Source organism: Glycine max, chromosome 16, assembly GCF_000004515.6.
Source record: "Glycine max cultivar Williams 82 chromosome 16, Glycine_max_v4.0, whole genome shotgun sequence".
NCBI classification, from domain to species: domain Eukaryota; kingdom Viridiplantae; phylum Streptophyta; class Magnoliopsida; order Fabales; family Fabaceae; genus Glycine; species Glycine max.
In genome coordinates, this window is record NC_038252.2 from 33,986,482 (window position 1) to 33,995,613 (window position 9,132).

Sequence of the window (9,132 nt, forward strand, 5' to 3'; positions counted from 1 at the left end):
TCTTTTCTTTCTTTCTCTTTTTAATTTTCAGTCCCTCAAAGACACTAGCCCTCTTGGATGACCCCAATGTCTAAGCTTGTTAATGCTTGGAGAAGGCAATAAGTTGAAAATTATGATTGTTTTACATTTCTTCACTGTTAATTGAGATACTTATATAATGTTTTGATAGTTTTAAGAAGACTCTAGTTTTATTAGAGTTATGCTTATAATGAAATATAAATTACAATGTATTATATCAATACTTTACTTGCATCTTTCTCTTAATCAAAATTTTGGTTTGACAAAAACATTATTGAGTTAAACATTTGATAAGGGCTTCATTTTCAATTTTTTAAGAATAAAATTAGAAAATTTCTTGCACATATTTTGAATGAATGAATCTATGATAATCATTTTGTCATAATTAGACCAACATAATTTGACACCATATGTTTCAATTATATGGAGATCACTCCAATTTTCAAACTATGCATGCCTTTTATTTTAAGAAAGAAACAATAATAATAACAATAATCTATATTATTAATTATTAAAGAAAATATCTCCATTTGATATCCATATTACATTGGATAATTTCACCTATAAATCATTTCTTAAATTTTAAAAATTTTCTTCTAACCTAGTGTAACTTTCCACTACTTCTATATTGCTAATTTTTTTTATTCTATCACTTTTTTTTATTAAATGTATTTTTTTAACTTTTTAAATTATTTTACTTATTATTTAAAATTTAGAAAGACGTAATCTATTATCTAGTTATTAATAAAAGAAATATCCTTTTTAGTGTCCATAAATTTTAGACGATTATATTCTTTATTAATTTTCAAACATCTACTATCCTCTCCTAATAACTATCCACCATTATCATGTTGTTAGTTATTTTATTTTAAGTTCTAAATCTTTTTCTTTTCTTTATTTTTTATTTTTATTTAAATTATGTAAAATGATTCAGAGTGTCTCTCTCTAATAATAATAATAATAATAATAATAATAATAATAATAATAATAATTGTTGGACAAGTGACTTTAATAACTTAAGAGAGAGATGAATTAAGTCTTATAAAATTTTCCACTAACAAATTTTAACCCCGCCTTTAACTGATATTTGATAGGCTCATAACGAAGAAGAAGAAGGAATCAATTTGACAATGTTCTTCTAAGTGCGCAAGATAAAATTGATTGCAATAACATAAATGAGATAATGAAAGAGAAAAATGCAAAGTCGATTTATATTGGTTCGGCCACTCCCCGTGCTTACGTCCAGTCAACACGCATTGGGATCTCTCACCCTTATGTTCAAAGATTCTCCAAGAGACAACCCATCTCTTGATTACAATTGACTTTCTGAGATGAACAAAAAGATTTTATCTCCTTTAGAGTGGATGATACAAATTGAAGTTCCAAAAGAAATTTCTCTCTTTTAGAGATGATAATACAATTTAAAGTTCTTGGATGAATTCTTAATAGATTTGCAAGTGTTTGACTAAGAGCTGTTGAGAGAGCATTTGATAATTAAGTTCTCTTGGAATATTTTTTCTTGTTTTTTCGAAGTCAGACACACATATATAGATCCATAGTGCCTTTTCAAAAATGGTTTGAAGGGATGTGTTTTTTCAAAAAGTTTTTTCTGAAATTTTTCACTGATGATCGATTACAGGTTTTTGATAATCAATTACACAATTATATTTTGAAGGGTTAAGACTTTTCAAATTGAATTTCAAGAGTTTCGTTGCTGGTAATCGATTACACACATCAATGGTAATCGATTACAACTTTTAATTTCAAATTTCAAAATTCTTCTAAAAGCTGATTTTTTAAAATTGTCTTCAGTGTAATCGATTACCAAAGTCTTGGATGTCTTGTAAACACTTTGTTTTGAGGCAAAAACTTGATCTTAAATTAATCTATCTTCTAGTAATCGATTACACTGTCTGGTAATCGATTACCAGAGCCTTAATCTCTAGTAAACACTTTGTTTTGAGACAAAAAATTGATCTTGAATTAATCTTGAAACAATACTTATTTGTTGAAGAAAACTTGTATTAATCTTGAAGCAATATTTAACCTTTGAATGTTTGTTGAAGTAATCTTGAAAATAATTTTGTTTGATTATTCTTTGGCATCTCGAAATCATGTATTCATACATTCACAATAATAAATTCAAACTTTTGAGTGAAATCATCAACAAAAATGGCATATGCATCAAGATTCTCTTATCTTACAAATAAATGGGTCATGTTATATCAAGAGACTTCCCGGAAAATGTTTGAATCAAAATATGGTTGCATATACAATCATCTCAAAATGCAGGATAAAAGTAGATGCCATAATGCACAGTGTAAATCCACCCACACATGTGGAGATGAACCAAGATATTGTATAAAATATCCAACTGAATATTTCCAAAATATTGCCAAAAGATGAGTTAGTGTGAGTCAAATAGTATAACATCGCATAATAGCATGAAAAACCATATCTATTTTGGAATGTCTTTAATTTTAAAATCAGGGAAAATCTCAAGATTGCAACCCCTGCACCTAAAGTGATGTTATTTTAAAGGAAAAAGTAGATTTTACGAAAATTCACACTCCTACACCATTATGACCACTATTCAGTAACACAACAACATTCTTCAAATTCTGTAACGGGACACGGCTACTCTGTGTCACTATAGTGCACTATTAATAACCAATTATGCCCATGTTTTCTCCCAAAAAACTACTTCGAGTCTGAAACTATTTCACACAAACAGTTCAATAGAAAGAAAATAAAAATAAACTCAAATTGAGAAACCAAAGCTCTAATGTGAGTGGAAATCATGCCTTTGACGGTGATTCACTAGAGCTGGCAGCAACGGTATGATTCCCTGATTGAGATGTAAGTGCCTGTACGTCTTGTGAAATTCTGTAGGGAGAGGAACATGCTTGGGAACACCCCAACGATCCCACTCTGCACTCCAAAATATACATTGAACTTATGTTAACAAATTTTCTAATAATTAATGCAAATACATTCCAAGGTATGCATTTAACAATTGTCTTTCTTTCCATAAATATTTGTATGAATGCAGAATGCAAGACAAATAAGGACTGTTTGTTGTGATCAAGTGAGGATTTTTTGTTTTCACTTTTACTAAAAAAATGTTACTGTTTCCTATTCTAAAAAAATTGAATGAGTGAAAACATGTTGTCAAAAAAGATTCCAAAAAGGTTACAATTTATTATTCAAAAACAGAGGATCTAGTGAAAACAATGTTGTCATTGGATCTTTCTGGTAACAAGTTTAGTGAAGAACTGACAGTGATATTCAATAACTTGTCTGGGTGTTTTGGATACTCATTGCAAGAACTGAATCTAGGTTGGAATAAAATCCACGGCATACTGCCTGAATTCTCAATGTTTTTGAAGTTGGAAACATTGGTTCTATCAGGGAATCAATTAAAGGGTGGAGTTCCATAATCACTTCAAAATGCAAGTTATTTGCAATGCTATCCAATATCAGTTTGAGTGGAAATCTTCCACTGATAATCAATAACTTATCTAGATATATTGGATACTCACTGGAAGAATTAGATTTGGGCATGAATCAAATGGCACTCTTCCAAACTCTCTCTCAGTGTTCCCATCTTTAAGAAGATTGTAGCTTTATAGGAACAAGCTAAATGGGACAATTTCTGAAGAGGTTGGATTTCCAGCTCGCCTAGAACAACTAGATTTGAGTTCAAACGCTTTGAACGGTGTCATCACTGACTTGTATTTGGCTAATATGTCTACGTTAAAGTCATTGATTTATATGATAACTCATTGGCTCTGGAAATTAGCCAAAACCGGGCCCATGTTTTCCATTGAGTTAGATAGGATTGAGATCTTGCAAGTTAGGTCAGACATTTCCCAAATGACTTTAGCTATATTGACATTTCAAAAACTGGAGTATCAGATTTTGTTCCAAAGTGGTTCTGGCTAAATGAGCTGTGGAAAAGTGGATGGAAATAGATCTTTGGTATAATTATCTACAGGGTATGCTTCCAAATTTTCCACAAAAGTATATTCAATATTCCCCAATTCTTGAATCAAATCAATTTGATGGCCCTATTCCACCACTTTTACGAGGTTTCATATTTCTTGATTTATTCAATAACAAAAGATGAACATCTAAGTATAAAAAAATGAACAAGAATAATTTTATTGCATTTCTGAAATATAGATTAAATTGTTTACAAAATATTAATTTCTAATTAATAGTCAATGATGATAGGATGCTTGAAAATAATATATATATTCAAGGAAAGATCTCCAATCTAAATCTTACTATTTTCTTATCTCAAAATGTCTTTTAAAACTACAAATCATTTATGATTATGTTAATAACGTAAGATTATCATTTTTTGATAAGTTATTTGTTTAAAAAGTATATAATGTGTTGAAAGAGTTTTACTATTATTAACTTCAATTACTAGAGTTTTAAAATGACATCCATTAATATTAATATATTTAATTTTATATCATTTCGTATTAGTTAAATAAATGTAATAAACAATGATGGTAATAAAACTTAAGTAGTGGAGTAGGCTATAAAATTTTTACTTATTTTCTGATCGCAAAAACTACATATGAATAATGTTTATTTTTCTTCATTTTTTATATATCATTTTTCTCCTTGGAAGTTATTTAGTGTCAAATTGAGCATAAGTTTGAGGGGGGTAGTTTTTCTCCTTGGGATTTCATATTTTTTTTTATTCTCTTGTTGTATCTATTTGAGGAAAACTTTTGAAGGATATCTTAATTTTTGGCAGAAAAATTCTGGATTATAGGTGCCAGCTTGTTGATGTGAAAAAATGCAAAGAGCCACTTTTGAAGGTGAGAAGGCATCTCTCACAGTTGGATTTGGAGAGAGAATAAAGGAAGGCTTTTCTAGATTTATTATTTTCTTTAAAAGTGGATGACTAAGGGATCCTATGTCTTATGTATTTTGAGTTAATAATGGGTTGCTAATTTTCTTTGGGCTAGGGCTTGAGGGAGCCAATTGGAATTGTGATCTAGTTATTTTTTTTTCTAAGCATTTTGTTGATAGATTGTCCTTCAAATCTTAATTTACTGTTTTGTATGAAGTTGATGAATCTTCATAATATTGGGAAATGATTTGTTTGCTTATTGGTTCTTGATTTTTGACCATGCTCTTTGATTATGTAGAAATTAGAAACAATTGGTGTTTGAGCTACGAATTTCGTTGTGCTTTTTTACCTTAGTCGTATGATTTCATTTTAAGGAATTAAGTTGTATGATATTGAAAAGGTTCATTGTCAAGGAATTGAACTTGAACTACTTTAGCCAAAAATGATCTTAGGCTTGAGCACAGTCGTTTGGATTAGGTGAAAGTTAGGTCGTTACTTAAAATCCCAAAAATCAAAACATAACCCTCTTTCATCATTTGCAAAAGACTTTAAATCAGTTGACTAAATTTCTAGGTAATTCATTTTAATTTCTTTTTAATATCTAACTTCATTACAAATTTAAATTCAGAGTTTCTTTCAATTCCAATAGCATTCAACTAGTTCCATTTAAAGAAAATTCATTTCAGTTGCACAACTGTATAAGCAGTACAGTTTAAAGACAATTCAATTTACAAAATTCTACTGTCATATATAATACAGCACACCTAAAATGTTGTGTGTAAAATATTCCTACTTCCTACAAAGCCATTGCATCTTCCAAAACCATGCATGACATAACATGAATCCCCTAATACAGGTTCTCATTTGTTTGTAGACAACTCAAACGAAAACCGAGAACCCATTCCTAAACATAGTGCATAATGATCTACACGTCCTTTAGAGAATAGATGCATGTTGCAGAACTTGTGCTTTTCTGGCATGGGAATCATGATATCTCTGTGACATCTGGGATATAGTGAGACATTTAGGCATGCTTTGAGTTCAACATCTCTGGTGAAGGACTCCTTCCTTTGTTGAAATGTATCATTGAAGACGAATTGTCACAAATCCAATAATAAAAGTAGCATTCCACAATCTAAAGGAAGTGAGTCAGCTGTTGTTTCTTCCTTGAACCTCCTTCTCCATACAAATCATTCCACTGCTTTAACTCATTCATTACGGATGCTTCTGATGCAAAACTTGCATCCACTTGCATTTAATCAGATATATGTAAGTTCATGTAGATGGGAAAAGATATTCTATTGCAAATAACACTTTCCTTCTTCCACTCGTGTGATATTTAGTATGAAATCTTTGGTTACAAGTTACCATTTTAAGTGGAAAAAAATGGATCAGATGACCCTAGTGCCATATATCTATTACCGTATTCAACCGAACCAACGTTTTTTAATTTCTAGATTTTAAAAATCCACTTTTGACTAGTTCGTGCAGTATTGTACAAATGCCCAAATCAAGTACTCCGTATACATTTGAATGAAATTTAAAGTTCACCCTACCTGACTCTTAGCCTGTCTCATGTCTTCCATGTTTAAAGACCTCGCTTTAATTTCTTGTTCTTCCTTGTCTTTATTGTTTGAAGCATCTTCGGAGCTCTGGCCTTCTTCTTCTCTTTGCTTCTTTTCCTAAAATATGATGCAACATATATTTAGTTAGATCTTCAGCTCATACCAAAATTTGCATGGATGGAGATGTCAAACTTAAAAGAGTAGAAGAAGTTGTTTAATAGCTACCATGTCTTTCATTCTCTTCCTCATGGCCTCATGCTCTCCTATTCTAGTCCTCTGTCCAATCATACTATAAACCTTAGCAGGCAGTGTGAACAGAGCTCGAATGTTCTTTTCATCCTCTCCAAACCATTTTGATGTGAATGATGGTTGACATTGAGACATTAATGAAACTTGAACACTAGCTTCATTAGCAATTGCCTTTGCTAGCATTTTTTTCCAGTACCAGGAGGCCCAAAAAGCAATATAGCTCTGTTTGAATTTGGGTGTGCTGATTTATTGATCACCATTTATATGCTCAGAATCAACTATGTTTAAGTAGACAAGAAGCATAGAAAAGTGCAAACGACAATTGTTCCATCATCTAAAAGAGGGTGACGCTCTAATCTCAAATATAGTGCTATGTTTAACCAGAAAACTAATATGAATGATAACAAATCAACAATAAGTGTTACGTGCACACTAGGTAACATTTGTATAACAACATAAGCCATCTTTTGATTACAAAAATTACACATTAAAGTATGATATCAGATTCAGAAAAACACCACGTATTTATCAGGAAAGATGCATCATTCATCTCCTGCAGCTGCCCTGTTTCCAACGCAACAGATACTGATACTAAAAAATGCAACAATCTATTTATAATATATAATTTCTGAGATGTGCAACAATAGGCTTACGCATCATTACTACATTTTTTCGCCTCATGCTTAATTAGTAAGAATCATTAGAAGCTAAAAATAAATTTAAATGAATTTCATACCCTGCTGCACGCAATAGTTCAATGTAGAATTAAGCCTTGAAATAGTACCCCCTACTAAGTGTTCGAATTTGTTGCTGTCATAACTGATGATGTTGAAACCTGATTTGGCTTCAGACATGAGAAAGAAGCTTGATGGTTTTACCATATTCATCAATGGGGAAACTGAGGATATGAAGGAAGCAAACATGGGGAAAAGGGACCTGTAATCTTTAGAATCAGAGCTAAAGTATGATTTTCGAAAGAGTTTGGCATGACATAGTGCCTTTTTCACAAGCTCTGGTATAATTCATATTCCTACGGAAATGTAATCAATTGATTTTCATTCAGTTTTTGCATTCATAATTAAATTTATCCTTAGGAATTCTAGACGTAGAGGAGTTGTTCAACACTTCAGATTCATGGCACAGTGAGAATGGTTTTTCTTTTTTATTTTCTCGCTAAATTGTTTTTCTATATAAAAAATTGGGTATTTAGCTACTTCCCCAATACTTTTTCTTATTTTCTCTCTCATTTGTTTGGTTATTATTTGTTTTTTTCTGGCATGTCATTACATTACAGTGGCTATATCATTTTACAAACTATAAGCACGTCAACCATATAAGTGTTTGTCTTTGCTAAACCCCCAATGACCGGTGTTGTAAAGTCATTAGAGAGACCAACATACCCTGTTGTAAAGTCATTAGAGAGTTTGGCATGGCATAGTTCCTCAATACTTTTTCTTTGATTTCTCTTATTTTCTATGATTTCATAATTTAAAATCACATTTTACTACTTCCTTATTTCTTATTAGCTATGACTTCATCACTTATTTTGGCTCAACAGTTCTACAGAGGAGACCTTTTGTTGAACAAAATTATTACAGTTTGCACCAGGGAACCATGATATAATCACCCCCTTTTATGATCTAGGATGCATGGTTGGCTTACTTGCAGATCATTTTGCCCTTTTATGAGACATGTGAAGGATTGGGGCTTTTAATTTATTTTTTCAGGTTCTAGGTGCGTTCATAAAATACAACTTATGAAGGATCGGGGTTAGTACATACTCTATAGCATTAGAGTAGAAGCTGAGTACAAGGAACACTTTTAATGTAAAGGACTAACTCCTGTATGTAGGCTTTTTTTTGCTGGTTCTTATCTGTTGTATGATACCCCTTGTACCCCACTTGAATAAAATTTATTAGTCCTCTATAAGAAAATATTATAATACTCTGAACGGTTAGAGTAAATGAGACACCACATGATTGGTGTCATTCGTAGTTTTCATACCATTCAGCATTTTCCAATATTTATTTGCATGTTAATATTTTCACATTGAGTGATATGTTTCAATATAAGGTGGATGCATGGTAAAGCTAGTTCTTTAAGAGATTTGCAAACAAGGAATGGGTCAAAGCTTTTGAAAAGAATTAATGTATCTCTAGACTCTCTGGTTAGTCATCATCACGACCCAACTCCTCCAACCTAGCACTTTTCAAACCCGGGGAAAGATCCTTGTAAGCAGAAAGGCTCATAACTACCTTCTTTTTGAAGAAGTATACTATCATCTCCTGATGAATTTAAGAAATATCAGTTATCCACTCTCCACTGCTATTCTGAATTTTATGGATAAAGTTCAGTTGCCTTCTATTCCCAAATTTCATCCATCTGCAATGGAACTTCTAAAACCAGAGAAACTCTTCTTGGAACAGA

General features: G+C 31.4%; 1 long non-coding RNA gene across 1 annotated transcript; it reads right to left on the reverse strand.

Annotated features, from left to right (window-relative positions):
• Nucleotides 1–5,551: 5,551 nt before the first annotated feature.
• On the reverse strand, nucleotides 5,552–7,726 carry LOC106796504 (uncharacterized). Its single transcript, XR_001385454.2, has 2 exons — nucleotides 6,682–7,726; nucleotides 5,552–6,573 (listed from the first exon to the last, which is right to left on the reverse strand). It is a non-coding gene; the product is annotated as an uncharacterized lncRNA (long non-coding RNA).
• Between the last annotated feature and the right edge of the window lie 1,406 nt (nucleotides 7,727–9,132).